The sequence below is a fragment of the Canis lupus genome, chromosome 13 (assembly GCF_003254725.2).
Source record: "Canis lupus dingo isolate Sandy chromosome 13, ASM325472v2, whole genome shotgun sequence".
Classification (NCBI taxonomy): Eukaryota; Metazoa; Chordata; class Mammalia; order Carnivora; family Canidae; genus Canis; species Canis lupus.
Genome location: NC_064255.1, coordinates 23,174,803 through 23,196,732, shown reverse-complemented (window position 1 = coordinate 23,196,732; position 21,930 = coordinate 23,174,803). Strand labels below are relative to the sequence as shown.

The window sequence follows — 21,930 nt, the reverse complement described above, 5'->3', positions numbered from 1 at the left end:
TTTCTGTAGCACACTAACAATCCTACAGATGGCCATCATTGCCCTTTCTCATCCAATCTCTCCAATGAGTTCAGAGTGATCTTTTGCAAAGATAGATTTGAATCTGTCACCTTTCTTCATCTAGTCAAAGCCTATCCATCCTTTAGACTTCAGCTCATATATCACTTCCTCACAAAGCTCTCCACGTCCTTCCTGACAGGGTCAAATCCCCTTTATATGCCCTTTTAGCACCGCATTTCTCTCCATTTTAGCCCATCTATGACTGCAACTTTATATTTACTTGCATGATTGTTATTTTGTCAAGATCCATGAGGGCAGAGTTCATCGCTGTTTTTGCTCACCTTTCTATCTTAGATCCTAGCACAGTATCTGACTCTAACAAATATTTGTTGAGAGCCTACTATATGCCTATTACTGTATAGTCTTAGGCACTGAGGATTTAACAGTACACAAAATAGTGTGGGAGTGTCCATCAATAAGCAACACAACCATGTCTATTTATCTATATTTCTCCCCGCCCCCCCCCATGCGGAGGAAGGTGTATTATTTAGGGTGGTCATGAATGTTCTCTCAGATAAGGAGATACTTCAGCAGAAATCTGAAGGAAGAGAAAGCAAACTCCATACCGTTATCTAAGGGAGGAGCAATTAAGACAGAGGAACAGGAAGGGAAAAGACCTTGAGATGGGAATGTGCCTGACATGCTCAAGAAACAGTAAGGAGCAAAACAGGTGAGATGAACAATGATAGGAAATAGGTCAGAGAAGCCAGACCCCTTGTTCATGACTGATGAACACAGAAATGCGTCACTCAGATTCCCTTTTAGGAAAAGACTTGTTAGGGCTCAGTCAGTGAAGTGTCCAACTCTTGATTTTGGCTCAGGTCATGATCTCAGGGTTGTGAGATTCACCCCTATGTCAGGCTCCGAGCTGGGCATGGAGCCTGCTGAAGATTCTCTCTCTCCATCTCCTTCTGCCCTTTCTCTCTCCTCCCCCTTAAGAAAAAATAAATAGAAAAGCCTTGTTGTCCAACTTCTGGGAGTGCTATGAGCAGAGAGCTCTCAGCTGTCAGCCCCCCTCAGGGATTGCCTCACTTGCAGAGAACAGCCTCTCCCAAAGTCACACTCTTCCAAGGCAGCCCACTACAATGACTGAGGCAGAAGTCTAAAATCCTGGACCTTTGCACCCAAAGCAGACAACTCTTATGAACAAGTCCTCAGTAGGGTGGATAGAAGAAGCTGTAGTCAGCCTCCAGCCACAAGCAAACCTCCCCTTGGGTTTTTGCCTTCCATTTCACATCTGAGACTGGATTTAAGAATGAATAAATGAGTGAATTTGCTCATCAGATGAGCAAAATGTATTGCTCAATTGTATTGCATCCTTATATTGTAGTAGGCTGTGTAGATATCTGACCCCCAGGGTAGCAGGTGAGCTGAGCACAGAATCCCATCTCATTCTGACTTTCCAAGCACATAGCACAGAGTAGGAGCCAATGGATATTGAATGCTTTAATAAACTCCTAGGATACAAAGTTTGGAAGGCAATTGGGGTATTTCCTATTGCAGAGCTGGGAAAAATTCATCAAGTCCTTTTATTTCTCCTTCCATTTCCCTTGGTTTTGTTGTTGTTGTTGTTGTTCTTTCATGCATTTATTCAACAAATGTTTCACTATTGACTTCCTGAGAGGGCCCTCATGAGCAGGGGTTGGGATAGTTTGCCCTCACCCCTGGCTGGCTAATACAGGGCACTAGCAGAGGGAGCCTCTGCCCTTCCCCACCACGGTTGTTTCCAGGCATCCATGTCACTCAGTTGCAACTGTCCCTACTTGGGTTCTCTGGGAGTGTTTTCAGCTTCACATTACAGACTACCTTACTTATAGTTGTTTAAACCATAAGGACTTTATTATTCACTTAAGAAATGTCTAAAGCAGGCGGTACTGGGATAGGTTAAGCAGCCCAAAAATTCTCCTGTGTCTAAGAAAGGGGCTTGGTACTTGCTGTAAATGGAGTTACATCCCCTCAAAATTCATATGTCGAAGCCCTAACCCTTAATGTATTGGTATTTGGCCATAGGGCCTTTGGGAGGCAATGACGTTTAGAGGTGGTCATGAGAGTGGGGTCCTTATAATGGGGTTATTAGTACCCTTGTAAGAGTAGAGCACAAAGATCTTATTCTCTCTCCCCACCATGTGAGGACACAGTTGGAAGGCAGCTGTCCCAACAAGCCAGGGAGAGAGCTCTCACCAGAAGCCCACCATGCTGGTGCCCTGATCTGACTTCCAGGCTCCAGAACTACGGGAAAATAAATGTCTGTTGTTTAATCCATCCCAGTCTGTGGCATTTTGTTATGGTGTTCTTCTATTTGAGCTGACCAGTATAGTACTGAGCTGATGATGTGATCGTAACAGCTTGCACGAAATTGTCAGTTGTCGGGTTTTATTCTTTGCGAGGGTATTTGCATTTTAAAAGGGAAGATGGTTAGAATGATGAAATCACTAATTGGCAGGTGCTGCAAGGCCAAGTTGTGAGGGGCAGTGTGATGTCCTAATCAGCAAATTATTTGCCTCACCTACAAGATCTATGACCCTTTACAAAGAAATTGGATTTCCCTAAACCTCAGTAACTTGCCGAGGTGTGGGCGATACCCATCTTCCCCAGAGTTCTGAGAATTATTTTCATGACTTTCAGTGGTAGGCTTTCTGGTGCTTTCAGCAGATCTCTGGCTCCTTGTCTTCTCTTCATCATCTTCCTTTCCAATTCTCCCTCTATTACTTGGCCTGGGGGTGTATACAGAGAAATGTTACTGCAACAATCACAAATCCTCGGATCTTTGCACTTAGTGCCTCCAGGATGGAGTCAAACAGAGCAGAGACTTGGCTTAGAGAGAAAGTATGGACTGACACAGAGCACCAAAAGAATCAGAGGTCCAAGAGCCATCCATCCATGATGCATAGGTTTGCCTGTGTTGGAACTGATACCACGGAGAGTCTAACATCTTTTTCAAAGGTAGGTGGGAGACTGGGTGTAGAGGTTGGGAGGAGGAAGAAATGTCCAGGATGATTGGATTCTAGTCAAATCAAGGGGACCAACAGAGCAGAGCCTAGATTGTGCCTCTCTCCTAATAGCTCTGGATGGATCTTTCCTTAGTCATATTAAACGCTCAGGATTCTAAACTGTGTCAGCAGGTGGCCCTAGAGACAGCTGTTTGGAGAGTGTCGCAAAATATAAGTGACTGCAGTGACCAAATCCTGTGTAATCTCAGAGTCTTGATGCAAACATTAAGTGCTATTGTACCAATTAGGTTTAACAAGAATAAAGCTGGATATAACAGAGGATTATGAGGATTATGGATTCTCTCTAATGTGAATCATTTGGAATTAATTACCAGAGGAAGAGAGACTATTGTCTCTTACTCCACAGAGGAAGAGAGACTAGGGGTCACTTCTCCTCCTTGGACACAGATTTTTCTCTAAGGTTAGTTGTCTTTAAATGTCCTCATCTTGGCACCCACCCTGCTGTAAACCTTCCTCCAGAAGACTAAAACACAAGACTGGGTAGACCTCATTCCTGGCTATAGAGAAGAATTCTAGTTCTTGGGGCCAGATCCAGTTCTCAGAATCACAGAGCCATCAAAACCTACAAAACTGGCCTCAAATTATACAGGAACCTGGATGAGAAAGACACCATTTGGAAATTTGAGGTTTGGTAGGGGTATTGAGGAAGAGTGAAGAGCTGAAGAAATATCTATCTGTTGTAATGCCCTTTCAACAATATTAAACCAAATGAGAGCATATATGGAAGGTTCATATGACTATGCTTGGCACTGTAATACTGAGTACGTGGGGCTTGTGTTAATATGGAAATCACATGCAAAAAGACTCCTGGTTAATGTAATAATAATTTAATATAATTTTATTTTATTTAAATTTAATAATGTAATAATTTAATATAATTGCAATTTGGCAGGGGGATCATGCTCTATTTTCTTCTTCTTTTTCTTTTAAAGATTTTATTTATTTTAGGGGTGGGAAAGGGCAGAAGGAAACAGAGAAAGAGAATCACAAGCAGACTCTGGACTGAGCATGAAGCCTGATGCAGGGCTAGATCTCACAACCCTGAGATCAAGACCTGAGCCGAAATCCAGAGTCAGACGCTTCACCGGCTGAGCCACTCAGGTGCCCCTCTATTTTCTTCTTTTATCTAGAACTCAGCTTTCAGTTCCCCTGAGACCCATCTCCCCTCTAAATTTCTCATTAAATCCTTTTCTCATTAGACCTCAGAACAGAATGTTACTGATTTTTATGATAGTCACTTGTGAACAATGGAGCCCATCTAGGCAGGCATTCTATAAATAAGAGCTCTGAGTGTATCTGCCCATCCCCGATAGCATAGTGCTTTGGGCTAGCTCTAAAAGAGATAGGATTATCATCCCTGATAAAACTAATGCATTGGATTTCCATTGGAGTCAGGGAAGAAAGCACTTCCCTTAGAGGACTGTCTTAGCTGCCAAAAAATGCTATCAAAAAAATGATAGCCCAAATTGACAGGCAAACAGGCCTTTGTAACTATTTAAGGTAAATGTGGAAATTCTCGATATTGTAGAACATCAGAACAGGAAGTCCTCTTTGAGTTGTAGGACACATTTGAGAATAAGCTGGACTTTTTGACTATCCTTGGTTCCTTTGGTTAATGTGACCAGAGGGTAATGGGCAAGTACTATGGATGGAACGTATCCCCCTAAATTTCCTGTATGAAGTCCTAACCCCACAATGTGACTGTATTTGGAAGCATATTTCCTTTAAGGGACATTAAGGACCTTCCTTTAAAGAAGTAATTCAGGTTATGTGAGGTCATATGAATGGAAATCAAACCAACAGGCCTGATCTCCTTATAGGAAGAGGAAGAGATGCCAGGGATGCACAAGCACAGAGAAAAGGCATGTGATGACACAACAAAAAGAGAGCCATCTACAAGCCCAGGAGGGGGGCCTACAGGAGAAACCACACCTGTTGACACCTTGGTCTTGGACTTGCAGTCTCCAGACCTGTGAGAAACAAATTTGTGATGGTTAAGCCACGTCGTCTGTGGTATTTCATTACAGAAACCCCCGGCAAACTAGGGCAGCACAGAACAGGAATGCAGAGTGCCCTACAAAGTGTAGGATGGCAGATTCTGCACACTAAAAAAGTGTCCTGTCCTAAATGCACATAGCATCCTCTAGAGAAACACCAGTGTGGTCCCAACTCTTCATATTATAGATGACCCTATTATATCTGTCTTTGAGAGAGGGCACCAGACCTTATTTACCCTTGTTCTGCAAGGGGCTAGCGTAGCGCCCAGCACTCAGTAGGAGCTTAGCAATTGTGAGGGTGTGATATCTTTTAAAATGTTCAGTTTACCTTTTGTCTCAGTTCGCCTGAGCCATGTATCTGCTTGGGGGAACATCATTTGTCACTGAGAGACTGCCAAGAGATAGACTAGGGTAATATTTAGCTGTTGACATTCAAAAATGAGATTTTGCTGCAAGACAATCTGGCGTTCTTTGCCAAGCTCTTGTCTTGAGAGAGGATTGTTGAAAGTCCTCTCACATCTGAAGGGTGTGCTTTGGGGCTCAAAGAGTTTTTCCTGTATGAAGGGGCTTCCTGAAAGCAGACAAAGCCCTTTGGCTGAAGCTGGAGTGCTTTAGATTGAGAAAAGTAGTGACTGGGATCAGGAAGCCAGTGCCCCTCCTCCCTTCCCTGGCCACCCTGCCTAGAAATTGTACCCTAGTCACTTATGATTGCCTGACATTCTGTTTTATAGTTGCTTGTTTCTTCATTTAGTGTCTTTCTCCCTGACTAGCCTGTCAACTCTATGAGGCAGTGCTCACTGCTCTCTTCCATGCATCTAAAACATTGAACCTGGCAGTTCAATAAATATTTGCTGAATGAATGAATGAGTTTTCTTTTTTCTTCATCTCCCTTCCACATCTAAAGAAGGAGAAGAAGAAGAAATAATTTAATTTGAGAGGATATCTTCAAAGCGTTTGAACTCATTCACTGGATTTCCTCTACTTGAAGAGGAAACCCTAAGAACAGACTTCATAAAATCATATCCTGGAAGATCTAAGGACAGGCACATTTCTGACTCGTTGCTCATTGTTCTGCACTCCCGAGTTGCTTCCTTTGAAATCCTTCGCAGAGTTTAGGGTGTAACAAATGATATCTCTAATGGCATTGGGCCACTAATTGTTCAGGAAGTGCATAGAGAAAATAGAGCTGATGCCCTGGGTGCCTGCCCGTTTCTGGCAAGCAAACCTGGGAATGTGCTGCATGGATAGTGGTGACCCCTTCTCAGTCATGGGTTTAACAGGCACTAGGGCTCAGCTGAGCTGCCCCAAGGAAGCATGCCATGTCACGGAAGGAAGTCATACTTCCTTGCCCATCATCAATGTGGGAAGTGGATATGGGTGAAAAGGTGAAGACAGGATTCTGCATTAGAAAACAATTCTAGTGGGATATCCAATGCATTCAGTCACTGAGATTTAGCGATCAGCTCTGGGGCTTTTCTTAGCTACAAAAGAATAAATGTCCAAGGAAACGCCAAGCTGAGTGACCAAGAATGCGCATCTTCACAAAAGATTGGGACCATCAAGTTCTTTGTTTATCAGTGTCCAGAAAGATCAACCACATTCCTTCGGGATAAATTTCACAGTGATTCTTTATTAGGGTGGGAAAGGGAAGGAGGGAGAAAGAATCCACAAAGAACCTGGCACTTTACATTATGGCATCTGTATAGTGTCAAGTGCAAGTGCAGAACAAGTCATTTGTTACCTAGGACAGTCTCTTTTCTAAAGTGGAGTCTCATATAGCATTTTGCTGTTTCCTTATTATAGAATTAACAGAACTCTAGGGACGCCTGGGTGGCTCAGCAGTTGAGGGTCTGCCTTTGGCTCAGGGCGTGGTCCCGGGTTCGGATATCCAGTCCTCATCCAGCTCCCTGCAGAGTCTGCTTCTCCCTCTGCCTAGGTCTCTGTCTCTCTCTGCGTGTCTCTCATGAATAAATAAATACAATCTTTAAAAACAAAACAACAACAAAAAAAACAGAACTCTAAAGTCAGTTGGGAAATAGAGGTATCATCCAACCTTCTTTTGTGGATGAAAAACTGAGAAGCAGAAACATTAAGTAACTCAGACAAGGACAACTTGCAGCCCAAGTATGATCTATGTCTTTACTTCATTTTAGTAGAAAACAAATATGTATTTTATGAAAGAAAAATTTCATGGTCAGCTTTCAGGGGACTAATTAATGTAGTTAGATAATATTTCAGTTAAGGTGGAAAGATAATAAGGTCTCTGTAGAACCAATGTGACAGACCTTGTTCAACACTTATGTTACTGGCTTTAGATAGAAATTTAACCATCGTTGAAATTTCTTTGTTATGGGACCTCCTGGGTGGCTCAGTCAATTAAGTATCTGCCTTCAGCTCAAGTCATGATCCAGGGGTCCTGGGATTGAGCCCCACATTGTGTTCCCTGCTCAGTGGGGAGTCTACTCTCTCTCCCTCTGCTATTCCCCTTGCTTGTGCTCTCTGTCAAATAAAGTTAAAAAAAAATTCTTTGCTATGAAAGCATTTTGCTGATAAATACATGTAGTGGGTAAATCCAGAGACTAAAATTAAAGAATGCCTCTGTTCTCACTGTAAGCTGAGGAACCTAACAAATATATACCAGGGAGTATCTTCACTGTGCTGTCCACCTGCCATGAAATTTTCTAGAATATTTTTAGGTTTACGTGTTTTTATTCCTTTTCATGAATGCTATTTGTTAAACGTGTGACTACATGTAATTTAAATTTTATATTTAGTATGACTTTTCCATAAATAAATTTTAATATTGGAAAAAAAAGAATAAAATGGAGTCTCTTCATCTGCATAAAGGAAAACCCTCCTAGTAAGCTATGAAATAATGGGCTCCTAGTCTATTTTGTCATCATAGAAAGAGCTTTCATCTGCTCTTGGTGCAAAGCTGACCAAGTACTTCCCTACCAATATCAGACTTATTCCTCACCACCTGTCTGTGAAAAGAACAAAGCAGGAACCATGCCTATTTTGCAGATAGGAAAACTGAGGATCTGAAAGGGAAGTGAGTTATCTAAGCCCATAGAGCCAGTGGTGGAGTCAGGTTTTTTATTTATTTTTTAAGATTTATTTATTTGAGAGAGAGAGAACAAGCAAGAGTGAGTGGAGGATGAGCAGAGGGAGAGAGAGACAAGCATACCACCTGCTGAGTACTAGATCCCAGGACCCCAAGACCATCACCTGAGCCCAAATCAAGAGTCAGATGCCCAACCAACTGAGCCATCCAGGTGCCTCTGGAGTCAGGGTTTTTAAAACTCTGGTCTTCCTGCCCCCACTTTCAATATGTCTTGTGCTACATTTGGATGCAGCACTCCCTGGTGGGTCACCAATAAAGTTACCGTGTGATTTATCACCCAAACCAGGACACTTTGGAGAGTGAAAGAGGCTCTATGAATAATTATTCTGAGACAATAACTGGAAACCAGGATGAACAGTCACCTTAATCATAGGGCAGAAGTAAAGATGACAGGCCCCCTTCCCTGTACACTGACCTGCGCTTCTTTGGCAGAAGACATCAATCTTTATCTTTTTTTGAAAGTGAGTGACTTCAGTCCTGAGCAACACCGTTCAGTAAACAGACCTGGTTGGGTCATGTAATGACCCAAGTTCTCTTTGTGTCACCGTGTTTGATTAGTTTGGACCGAAAAGCTCAGGAAATATGGCCAGTACTTGGAAGATGTAATCAAGAATAAAGGAAGGAGGGACGCCTAGCTGACTCGGTTGGAGAAGCATGTAACTCTTGATCTCGGGGTTGTGAGTTCGAACCCCACATTTGGTATAGATATTACTAAAAAAATAAAATATTTTAAAAAAGAAGAAAGAGAGGAAAGATGAAATGGTTTCTGTAGGACAGAGAGCAGGAGGCTGATGAGAATAGTCAGGAAGGACAACCCAAGCAATTCATGGTCTGACAGCTGGGCAGCAAGAAGCTTGGGTGTTATTATCAGTGTCCATGTGTTTCTGTTGGAAAGACAGACTCTTTCATGGGCATGAGGCCATGAGGCTTCCTAGAAGGGGAAATCTGCCCCATCTGGCTGGCTAGATTTTTTGTTTCCTGGTCCCCTTTAATATCTCAGTGGTCCCTGTGATATCTGTTATGGCAAGAGCTTGCTTCTGGGTAAGTGCAAGCTCATGCAAAAGTACATGACAACCATGAATAGGAATTATATTTCTAGTAATAGCACATTTCCTTTGCAGAATGCATTTATCATTTTTAATGTTTTTACCACTGTTGGCAGTTCACACATGGAAAGTTCTTAAATGAGTACCTGTCATGTAATAAATGCTATGTGTTTTCTATTATTATTTTTATTTCATTTGATTCTCACAAATACCCTACAAGCTACATTAAATGGGTATCACAGAAAACTGAGCACCTTTGGCTCAGTATATGTCCCTTTGTTAACCAGCCTGTGTATTTCAACAGCATGACTCTGGTCGGAATTCTTTGAGTTCTGCTAAGAACATCATCTCCAAACCTAGGATCTTAATTTCAGCCTGTAAGTCTAGACTCCCTCCTGGTCCATGCCACTTGGATATTTGGTAACACTCGGATATCTGGAACCTTGAAGCAAGTAGGCCTGTCCCCAAAAGCTCATCAGCATCCTAAGGCTGCAATGTGGCCAGGTGATTGGTTGTGTCAGTATGTGCTGTGTCCTGTCTCATTCATTCTCTGTCACCAGCACAGTAAAGCAATGTCCCATCACAGGAGCCACCCTTTCTGAGCCCACTCTATATAGCTGTGTTTGCAAAAACACCAAGGGAGCCAAAGGCATCTGTCAGAGTATATTTTTGCTGCATTTCCAAGAAACGTTGGATGAATGAGGAAAGAACTGGCCTCTTAAAGTCACATGGCAGGGCATTGTTGATTTCTATCAGCTTCCAGCAGCAAGAGTGGAGAAGTGAAATCAGTACAAAAGCAAATTGAAGTTGTTTCCAGGGTACATGTGGACAGTTTGCCAAAATCATGTCTTTAGAATAAAAGAAGAATCAAAGGGAGAGGTCACTGTGGGTTCGCCCATTAAGAAAGGTCAGATCTGAGTAGGGATAAGCAACATGGTGCCAAAACAAGGTCAAAGTCATTTGAGAATTAGATGTGGAAACCAGAATAGTGGGTCCTTGTATTTGATGCCGATGAACTTCCAAGCTTGGTGACAACCTGTCGTGGACTACTCTGGAAAGGCCCAGCCCTTGGGACTGGAGGTGAACCTTTGCTGGTGTAGTAGTCAGGGTTTTCCAGAGAAAAGAACCGATAGCAAGGGGAGGGGAGGGAGGTAAAGAGATTATTATAAGGAATTTGGTCATGCAATTATAAAGGCTGACAAGTCCCAAGGTCTACAGAGTGATGAGACAAGCTGGACACCCGGCAGAGACAACGCATACTTCTAGTCTTGAGTACAAAAACCTGAAACCTAAGAGCCAATGTTTCAGTTTGAGTGCCAGAAAGGGAAAACACCAGCATCCTAGTTCTAGTTTACCAGGCAGGAAAATTCCCTCTTAGGGGCGGGTCAGCTTTTTTGTTCCAGTCAGGCCTCCGACCGAGTAGATGAGGCTTCACCCCCATTAGAAGGCAATCTGCTTATTCAGTCTACTGATTTAAATGTTACTCTCATCCAGAAACATCTTCACAGAAACACTCAGAATAATGTTTGACCAAACACCTAGGCACCATGTGGCCCCACCACTGTGACCACAATATTAACCATCATGGCTGGCATCACAAGTGCACTAGAAATGACAGAGTCATCTGGGAACTGCTGTCAGCAGACGTCCATGGTCCTAGCACACATATAAGGAAACATTCAGCAAGCAGAGGCCTCTGGTGGAGTGCTGAAACTCAGGGGAAACATAAAGGAAATTAGGGCCACGCATCAGCGCACCAGGGGAATTGCCACAGCCAGAAAGTATTCCTGGTATTCTCATACTGAGAGCTCGTCCTACATCTGGCTGTTTGCAAGGCACATCTTAGACACTGGCTGTGTTTACTGTTCAAACATTTCGAAAGTTTAAGAAAAGAGATTACCCGAATTCCCTCAGTATTACAAGTGCTCCTTCATTGTTTCTCCCAATTTTTATTCATTTACGTATAGATTTTGTTGTTGTTTTTTCAATTTTTTTTAAAGATTTTATTTATTCATTCATGAGAGACACAAAGAGAGGCAGAGACACAAGCAGAGAATGAAGCAGGCTCCATGCAGGGACCCCGATGTGGGACTCAATCCCAGCCTCCAGGATCATGCCCTGAGCCAAAGGTTGGTGCTCAACAGCTGAGCCACCCAGGCATCGCTAGATACAGGTTCTTATAAAGTTGTCTTATATGTTGACTATGGGTTACACTTGACCAGAGGTAAATTTGTCCCCCAGGGGACACTTGGCAATGTGGGGAGACGCCTTTGTTTGTCAAAACTGAGCAGGAGGCGGTGTACTACTGGCCTGCTGGTGGAAGCCAGGGGGTGCTGCCAAGCATCGTGCTATGCACAGGGCAAACGCTGCCACCAACAGAGAATCACCTGATCCAAAGGGTAACACCAAGGTTGAGAAACCAACTGCTAATTGACAAGTTAGAGAACCCCACGGATGAGAGAGCAACAACTAATTTTACTTCATATATGGTGCTCAATATTATGACACATCTTTGAATTAATTTAGCCTATGTGTTAGGTTGTTGGCACGGAGCTGTAGCTACTGAATGAAACTTATGAATGAATGCATAATATTCCACTGAGTTAATATGAAGAAGTTTCCAAAACTATCCCCCTGTTGTTGATCATTAAGGGTGAGAGGCTTTGCTACTAAATATGGTACAGCAATGAACATTGTGAAAATATCTGGATTTGAAATATTTCCTTTGGATTAATTTCCACTTGTGAGATAGAAGGCCCACTGCGGAAAAGGAGACTCATAACGTTTCATGATTAATAGTACATGCTTTAGGTTCTCCAGAGCAGGGACTTGCCTCTTTTAATGATTTAATCCTTAAAACTTGATCCAGTGCCTTGCCTATGCTTATCTCAGTAAGTGTTCATTTAAGATGAATTTTTATTATGTTAAGGGAGTATTCCTCAAGATCCAGTTTACTAAGAATTTTTGTGAAAACTAGGATGATCGTATTTTTTTCTCCTTTGATCTGTGAAACATACTTTATTAAGATTAACAAATTTTCTTTTTAAAAAAAATGTTATTTATCCATTCCTGAGAGACAGAGAGAGGCAGAGACATAGGTAGAGGGAATAGCAGGCTCCCCGTGGAGAGCTGGATGGGGGACTCGAACCCAGGACCCCAGGATCACGACCCCGGCCAAAGGCAGACACCCAACCACTAAGCCACCCAGGTGCCCCAAGAGTAACAAATTCTCTAATGTTTTATTATCCTTGTATTCTTGGAATTAATCCTACTTGGTCATGAGTAATATTTTTAAATATTGATTAATTTGAGCTGTTAGTATTTGATTTAAGTTTTATCCCCCAAAGAGATTTATAATGCTATTTTTCATGCCGCCTTTGCCTAGGCATGTTCTAAAGGAGGACGATGATGGCAAAATGCCCACATAGAGAGTAGGGAAAGTCACAGAGGGAAGCAGAGGGAAACTCACATGAAAAGATAAATGTAGATAAAAAACCCCTAATAAATCATAGCTTCAACACGTGGCCTCCCTTTTTGGTATCTTTAAAGAAAGCACAGAACTATTTGGAAAATAATATGATGCCAGACTAACATAAATCTCTTCTAAGTAAATAAATGAATGCATAAATAAATAGCCTTCCATCCTTGGAGAATTTATTCAGTACTTTTACATACATCAATTATTCAATAAATATTTACTAAGCACATACCACAGACAGCCATTGTGTTGGATGCTATAGACATCATGGTGAATAATTTATTCCATCTAGTGAAAACGGCCATATCTCAGAAGGGTACACTTTCGGCAAAGCTACTCTTAACTCAAGTGCTGCGGGGAAAGAAGTGATTTCTTTAATTATGAATTTGACATATGCTTAGTGTAAAAAAAGGAGAAAACTACCAAGAAGTTTATACATATTCATAGTTCCATTACCATTCAAATATAGCTACTGTCTTGTTGTGTATAAATGGGTAACAAACAACCCCCAAACATCATGGTTCACGTAATTCATTCCTGTCTTTCAGGGTTCTAGGCCCTGATGCGTTCAGCAGGGCAATTTCCACTAGAAGTGCCTCAGATGATGACATTCAGAGAGTATCTTTCTACCCAACCTCCCCATACCCACCTAGTTTGGGCTTCCTTGGGCACGGTGGTTTCTGGGCACTCAGACTTCTTAGGTAGTGGTTGGCTTCTCTCAGAGCAAGCGTTCTAAGAGACCCAGGCAGACGCAAAAAGACCTCCTAGGACTCAGCTTCAGAACCCATGTAGCATGACCTCAGTAGCATTCTGTTGCTCAAAGCAGTCATAAGCCACGTTCAAGGGAGCATAGGAACAGGATGCCCTCTGGCTGGTGTACATAGAGGAGAAGGAATTCATGGTAGTCAGCCATGTTGGAGACAAGCTACCACCATTGTTCATCTCCATCAGTACAGCTTGTCAGTAATTCTACATAACCAAAATCTGAACATTAAAGTCAGGAAATTGACATTGATAGTTAAGACTATCCAGTCCTCAGAATTCACCCAAGTTTTGTAGGTGATCCTAATAGAAGATTCCAGTTCAGAATCATACACTGTATTGAGCTATCAAGCCTCTTCAGTCTCCTTTAGCTTGGGATAGTTCTTCCCTTGACTTTCATGACCTTGACACCCTTGAAGATTACAGGAAAGTTAGTATGTAGGATGTGCCTAAGCCTCTCCTATGAGTGGGGCTGGGTGGAAGCAGGCAGCCCCCCGGCCTCTGTTGTGCTCACTTGGAATTTAGCCTGTACAACAGGTTAAAATATGGGAGGGTCAAAATATGCTGGTAGCCTGATCCTTCAGAGAAAAATAGCAAAGTGCTTGACTAGGAGCATCATCACCAAGATCCTATTGACTCACCAGTGTCTCCTTCTTACCTCCATTCCGGTACTGACCCCACCTTCTGGGCACTTGGACTGGACACCCTGACCATAACAAGAGCCTCCTACCTTCGTTCCCGCTGATTTCTCAGCAACAATTCAGTTAATTCACTTCCTTAAAAACTCACTCAAGGGCAGCCCGGGTGGCTCAGTGGTTTAGTGCCACCTTCAGCCCAGGGTCTGATCCTGGAGACCTGGGATCGAGTCCCACATCAGGCTCCCTGCATGGAGCCTGCTTCTCCCTCTGCCTGTGTCTCTGCCTCTCTCTCTCTCCTGTGTATTCTCATGAATAAATAAATAAATCTATTTAAAAAAAAAACTCACTCAAGGGTCTTCTAGAAGGTGTGCAGTCTCAGTCTTCGTTAATCATTCTTCAACCTTGTTCTTGATGCTTCACCTCTACTGTTACGCATTCCGATGTCCAGCAGCATGGAGGATGCAATTATTATTGAGGGCATGCCAGGTGTCAGGCCCTGTGCTATGTGCCTCCCATGTTCTAGCTCATTTACTCCTTGAAACAACCCTATACATTTGGTACTTCCCCCATTTTACAGATAATGAAATGGAAGCTTAGAAAAGTACAAGAAGTAGGCCACTGTTTTACAGCTAGAAAGTGGGAGACTGCATTAAATAGAATTAGAACACAGGGTCTCTGACCCTCATGGTGTTGGCATGTAAATGGGACAATGAGGCAGGTATGTGTGAAACAATTAGCAAAAGATGTGAGATGTGTTAAACTGTTTTGTTTTCCTAATTCTTTTTTTTTGTTGTTTGTTTGTGTGTGTGTGTTTGTTTGTTTTCCTAATTCTATTATGGCTTATTTCTTCGCCTCTCCAAATTACAACTGCATCCGGAGCAAAGACTGCATTTTCCATTAATTTTGTGTTTTAGAATACTTAATGCTCTGCTGGGCATAAATTGAGCCCCCAGTAAATTGGTGTTAGGGGGCAGTGAGCATAGAGACTGAATACTTATGGACTAAATAGAAGGTCTGAAATGTTAAGACAAGTTCAGGTTTCACTAAATGCCAGCCAGAGAGAGAATTCGAGACTCAGAGGGGAAGTAACCTATTCAAGATCCCACAGCTCATTAGAAGCAGAACAGGCAAGAACCAGTTCCCCAAACTCCCTGCCCAGCATACCCTCCCCGGACCCCACTGTCTGCTTAGGTCAACACAGCACACATCGTGTCCACACCAGAGTTTTCAGCCCATGGGACTCCTCACACCAAAATATACTGCTTTCTCTTTCTAGCTCTTAAACTTAGCTGAAGAGTCATTTCTTAGAAGCTTGACCAGAACCCTCTGGTCTGGTTGAGATACCCCTCTTGTCTATGTTTTTTCTTCTACCAGACCATCCTGCACGGATCACCCTCATTAACTTGCCTGTCTACCCAGTAGATTAGAGACTTTTAGAAGGCAGGTACCATGGCTCCTTTGACTTGGTGAGATTATTGTCTAACACAGCTTCTGGCACATGTCCTTCTAATGTGGATGCTTAGTAAATGAATGACTGCAGTCCAGGTAACCCAGTGTATGATATAAAGGTCAAGGTCAACAATGGCTTCTTGGAACAGGAGACAGTTGACATGAAGGGTGAGTCCAGTTAACCAGCTGGTGGCAGCAAAAATAACACAATACGTTCCTTTGTTTTACAAATATTTGAGGGCCTATACATGCACTGTTTCTGGGGGGACAACCGTGAGTGGTACTGACAGTCTTTGCCCTCATATGCAGCTTCTAGCTTAGTGGTAGAAGTAAACCATCAAGAGACAAACACATGAATTAAGCAAGACAGTGTCTGATAATATTTAAGTGCTTTGAAGAAAATAAAAAGAGGGAAATATGATACAGAATAGAATGGCTGGGATGAGGGAGTCCCCGTATTAGATAAAGTGATCCAGGAAGGCCTCTCTGAGGAGGTGACATTTCAGCTGAGACCCACAAGATGAGAAGGAGCTAGCTTTGTAGATGGGGATGTTCTAAGGAGAAAGACTAGCCAGGGCAAAGCTCCAAAAAGCACAGCAGGAGGACCAGAGTAAGCTGGAGCACAGGATGAATAGGAAAGCAGTAGAGGTGAGGCTGGAGGAGCAGAGGTCATGGAAGACTCGGAGGCCCAGAGAAAGAGCCTGGAGATACTCTAATCACAATGGGACAACAAGGGAGGGTTTTGCAGGGAGGTGGTGGTAGGAGGCAGGGGGAGGGGTGATATGTTCTGATTTGTATGTTGAAAAGATTGTCCAGGGTGGGTGTCAGGTCAGGAGAGTGAACAGTGGGTGAGCTGCCCCTTCAGGGTTGCATTTTATAGTGCCTGGTGGGACTTCCAGTCAACATTTGAGAAGGAGCCAGGAGCTAGAAACAAAGGGCCATGTCTGTAGGACATTTGTTCACTGTTTATCTTCCCTATATTTGCTGTTTTTGTAACCCCATGTTCTGTAAAACTCTTAAGCCTCATGGATTTATTTCTGAAGAATGGGGCAATCAGGTGGAGATGATGATAAGGAACCTCAAGGAGTAGAGTAGGAGGACTGGCCAAGGGGAAGAAAAACCAGTCAAGTGCCCAAGGCCTGTTGCAAAAAAAAAAAAAAAAAAAAAGAGGGGAGGGGGTGGAGTGGGGAGGAAACACCAGAACCAGCAGGTTTGGGCTTGAGGAGCATAAAGGGAGAGAGAAAGAAAGCTTTAACATGTAATTATATCCACTTAGTCGCATAGGCAGCCCCTTTATCACAGCATTTTATGGCTCAGCCCTTTCAAAATCACTAAATTGCATTGCCTAAATAACGCTTCTACATCTCTTACCAACACTGAACTTGCTCTTTCCTTGATTTCAGCCCCTGGACCCTACAGGGACAGTGGATTTCATCGGCAACAGGGAACCAGCCTGAGCTACTTAAGATGTAATGCTAACAGCAAGATCAAGAAAAGACTTAATCCTGGGGATCCCTGGGTGGTGCAGGAGACCCGGGATCAAATCCCACGTCGGGCTCCCCGTGCACGGAGCCTGCTTCTCCCTCTCCCTTTGCCTCTCTCTCTCCCTCTCTCTCTCTGACTATCATTAAAAAAAAAAAAAAAAAAGACTTAATCCTAACAGGTTGTAGAACTTTCTGTCTGCAGAGGGCCCAGTTGAAAAGCTGGTCCAGTGATCCAGGGCCCAATAATCTATGATTGAGGGCAGCTGTTGTAAAAAGGCAACCGACCTGAAGACAAGGGAAAGGGCAAGTTCAAGACTCCTTAATTTCCCTATTGGCCTTTCTACCAGGATAGCAAATATTGCTCCACACATCTGAAGGAACGTTTGGTTTTTTTCATCTCCAAGTTCACGGATGCTGTGCTCAGCATGTCATAGGTACTTGGCAAAAGTTATGAAATAATTCTTAGGAAAGAAGTAGGCCATAGAGAGACCTGGGTGAGCAAAACTAGGTCATGGCACGAAGATAGAAGTGCTGTTGGCCAAGGCTCTGGAGCCAGAAGGCAGTCTGCACCGACAGGTTCATTTCCACTTCCTGCCATGAGCCTGTACTAGGAATTGTACCGAAAGCAGCCACTGCCTCTCATCTCTCATCTCTTTCTATTGCTTAGCCACCTTACCAGGTGGAATTCCAGCTCAGAATTCCTGGCTTGCTAGCTCTGTGACATTGGTAAGTCACTTAGTTGTTTGTTTGGTGGTTTTGTTTTTTTGAGTCACAGTTTTGTCTGTAAAATGGAAGATGATGATACTTACCTAGAGTTTCTGAGAGTTCAATTAGAGACTTAAGAGATTGAGCACCCAGGTGCTCAAAGTTTCTTTCCATGTAGCAGAATGGTGGTATCATGTGAAAACCAGCTTTGCCACTTTGCAACCACCTGACAAACCTGATGCTTGGGCAAGCTATTTGACACCTGTGTGCTTCAGTTTCCTCATCAGCAATTGGGGACAATCATAATAGAGCCTACTTCATAGGGTTGTGAGGAGGATTAATATGTGGAAGGTGCTGAGAACAAGGTCTGGTCCACAGGAAATGTACCTAGTTTTCTTCTTCCTGTCCCCAGAGCGCCAGACACACAACACAACATGCATGTTGGGACTTCTCCATGTTTCTCAGAACGAAATCTTTTTAAAAGGTCAATAGAATTCCCTTCCTAGCATTGCCCTTTGCATTTGTTTCTGTTTCCTCAGAAAAACACTGCCATGGATCAACATTTCCAATGAAGTCTCTGGAAATTTAAGTTGAACAAGCTTTATAAGAATAGACTTGTGGGGATCCCTGGGTGGCTCAGCGGTTTAGTGCCTGCCTTCGGCCTAGGGCATGGTCCTGGAGTCCATATCAGGCTCCCTGCATGGAGCCTGCTTCTCCCTCTGCCTGTGTCTGTCTGTCTGTCTCTCTCTCTCTGTGTCTCTCATGAATAAATAAAATCTTTAAAAAAATAGACTTGTATTAGGCCATTGGTCATACCCTTGATGTCCTCTCACATTTCATTGTCCCATGCCCCCTTGCCACTCCCCAACCTGTGGCACGACTCCTCACAGCTTCTGTGCAGAGGCAATGTTCACTAGCATGGCCTGAGCTCCTTACCCCATTGCCAGTCAGAGGAGAATATCCACAGTGGCTGCAGCCTGTGAAAGGGAGTCAGGACAGAGCGAGGGAAGAGGCTGGTGCCAGGAGGGGGCATGGGAGGAAGGGGGCCCCCCTCTGAGGGCCCTTGCAGGAAGAGCTTCCTCATGCATGGGGAACTTGGTGGAACTGCCTTAGAAAAAAAGCACTGTCTGAGGACCTTAATACAAACTTTATTTTTTTTAAAGACCTTATTTATTTGTTCATGAGAGACACAGAAAGAGAGAGGCAGAGACACAGGCAGAGGGAAAAGCAGGCTCCATGCAGAGAGCCCAACGTGGGACTCCATCCCAGGTTTCCAGGATCATGCCCTGGGCTGAAGGTGGCGCCAAACCGCTGAGCCACCTGGGCTGCCCTAAATACAAACTTTAGATCACAGTGTCCAACCATTGAGAAGACGTGGCATTGTGCTGTTTGGGTACATTGTTTTGTATATAGTCTGTCAACAGCACTCCTCCCAGAAAGGGAATGGTTGAGTCTACAGATGACAGCTCCGACTTGGAACAGATCCAGAGGAGAAAGAGGTGCTGGCAATTGGTTATGAGCAGCAGGAAAGAGTGGGATATATGGCTACCTCTACTGCCCCTGGGAACAGCAGAATTGTTTGGGTTGTAGTTTAGGAAGCGGGTGCCAGGCATGAAAAGTTCCTAATACTGCAAGGACTTTATGATATAGCCAGGTGACAAGTGATCTGTCCTGAAAGCGTTGGGTCAGGTTTTTCATGGCAAATTATGGTGAAATGCATCAGTCTACTGTCAGAACTAGAGAAAGAGCAAGAAGACAAGTTTTAAAATTGGTCCTTCCCACTTGTATATTCCCGCTCCCAAACCATGGTCCAGCTGGTTTCCTGAGCTCAGAGTCACAGCAAACGAGCTGCTCTGCAGAAAGGCTGCAGATGTAACCAGAGGCTTGGAGGGGGAAAAAAGCAGGTCTAAGACATGGATCTCTCTGCTGTAGCCTGCATCCAATGACAGCTTGTTGTGGGAATATAAAGGCTAGTTTTTCTCCACTGAACTTGGGACTTTCCTGGAGGGCTATTCTAGCTCCAGAGTTTCACACAGCATTAATGCCCTGCGGAAAGCGTAATCAAGATTTGATCAAGCGCTTTCTGATTCTGTAGAGACTGTACTCAAATCACTATGCTATTCTGCAGCCACAGAAACATGCAGAAAACAGCAGGGAATGAAAGAAAGCAGAAACATCACGGTGTCTTCTTAGTGAACGCTTCAGGCAATAACTGTTGCCTGAGATTGGTTTTCTCTAGAAGCACAGAGGGGCATGGCAGGTTAGAGGGGCAGCCATATTCAAGGGGTTGGAGACAAGGTAGACAGCTATGACATCCTGTTTCCTATTAGGTTTTACTGGTAAGTCAAGAGAAGTTGCTGATGCATGGAGACACAAATAGCAAGATCCAGAGACAATGTTTTAGGGAATGCAGAGTTGGATGACAGAAGGTGGAATACTAAGGTCTGAGGAATTAGCAACATCCTACGTGATTATTTGGAGAGCAGTGGGATTGATGAGATCAGAGCAAAGAGTGGTATTCACATGAGCTTTACTAGAGCAGGGGTTTTATGCTGAGGAATCTGTGCTCTATTTCGAGCTCTTAGCATCATTGTCCTATTTTCCCAGTCATCCATCCTTCCTTTAATCCAGCCAGTAAGTCATCAAAGACTCACTTTCAATCTCCTGTACGCTGGACCCTCTGCTAGGTTCTGGGATGGAAAGATACTTAAACAATAGTACCAGCTTGACGAGCTTCATGTCCCCTTGGAGTTGACAGATATTTCCTATGCAATGGCATCATTGCTGGAATCTGTCGGCTTAGGGGAAATCGTGCTGCAGTAACAAACGATCCCCCAAATTTCAGTGGCTTACAATAGTCAAAGTTTATTTCTCCCTCAAATTACCTAATCTTTATAGGTTGGCTGAAATTCTGTTCCCCGTCCTTTTTTTTCCCATCCTTTTCATTATGGGACCATGCTAGTGGGAACAGCCTCTATCTAGAATGTGCCAGTCTCATGACAGAAGGAAAAGAGAGAGAGCGGAAATGTACCAAAGCTTCTGCTGGTATGTGGCACATGTCATTTGTGCTCACATTTCATTGGCCAGGGTGGGTCACATGGCCAGGCGTGACATCAGCAAAGCAAACTTGGGCAGTTAACAGTTAGCAGTCGGCAGTTAACAGTTGGAAGGGAAAGAAAAATACACTCCTCCATAGCGTCCTCGCGGAGTTAGTCACCAGGCACTGACAGCAGGCAGAAGGGCACCAACATTTAGAAGCTCCTCTCTTAGTTCTCTTTATTGATTGATACACTTTGATTAGGCCCACAGTTTTGTTTTTCTTTTTCTGTTCAGCCTTTAGAAACAACCTTTGCCAGAGTTAACAGTGAAGAGAAGGCATTAGGATTAGTGTCACTGTTTCTATAAAACCAGAGACCTGCATAAAACATTCAAGCCCAGTGGAAATTCGCTTTCATGACAACCCTACATGATACAGAGATGTTCCTATAAACTGGGGGCATGTTTATGGAAAAGCCTTTGGGCTCTTACTAGCTGTGTGATTTTGGGGAGCCCAATTTGGGCTCTCTTGAGTTTGAGTTCATCTATAAAACAAGGGTAATTGTAAGAAAAGGACTGTAAACAGTGAAACACTATTCAAATATTCAGCCTTTGTAAAAATGTGATGGAAATGTCATAAGTGGGCAGTTCTGTTTTTTGTTTTCCTTTTTTTTTTTTTCCATTGCTGTGGGAAGCTGGTGCACAGAATCAAAGTTTACTACAGCAGCTGAGATGTGTGGAAGCTGGTAATTATCTGCAAGATGGGCTGAGTTTTTGATTGTAAGTGTGCCTGGCAAACCTATCAATGAGACATGTGCCTTGACAAAATGCTGACAGTCTATTTACACAGAGGCAGCTGTGATATTATAAAAGAAGGAAAGGCATGCTAGAGGTCTAAGTCATTATGAAGGATATGACTTCCATTTCTCTGTGCAGTTGATTGTTCCAGGATGATAAAAATATAGTATAAACATGAACAAAACAGTTCTTGAATTTCAATAAGAATCCAATATCCTCGGGATGAAAGCTTTAGCCATTATCAAACCCAACCCCCAGTCTATAGAGATGAGGAAACTGAGACCCACAGAAGTTAATTAGCTAGGCTTTATCACACCTGTTCTTGGCTAGGTACAACTCTAA

At 43.3% G+C, this 21,930-nt stretch overlaps 2 long non-coding RNA genes across 4 annotated transcripts in view; one reads left to right on the top strand and one right to left on the bottom strand.

Moving 5' to 3' along the window:
- Positions 1-1,504: 1,504 nt before the first annotated feature.
- On the bottom strand, positions 1,505-21,792 carry LOC112662310 (uncharacterized). Of its 3 annotated transcripts, XR_007401549.1 has the most exons (5): positions 20,640-21,792; positions 14,464-19,490; positions 13,366-13,587; positions 12,949-13,067; positions 6,694-7,050 (listed from the first exon to the last, which is right to left on the bottom strand). It is a non-coding gene; the product is annotated as an uncharacterized LOC112662310 (long non-coding RNA). The 3 variants fall into 3 exon arrangements; XR_004813275.2 differs by lacking the exon at positions 6,694-7,050 and adding an exon at positions 1,505-2,774 and having other exon boundaries at positions 14,464-20,854; XR_003138392.3 differs by having other exon boundaries at positions 14,464-20,854.
- Positions 21,556-21,930, top strand: part of LOC118352481 (uncharacterized) — a 32,415-nt gene continuing 32,040 nt past the window's right edge. Inside the window, exon 1 of the long non-coding RNA XR_007401548.1 lies at positions 21,556-21,570. This is a non-coding gene — a long non-coding RNA (uncharacterized LOC118352481). The remainder of the gene's footprint in view (positions 21,571-21,930) is intronic.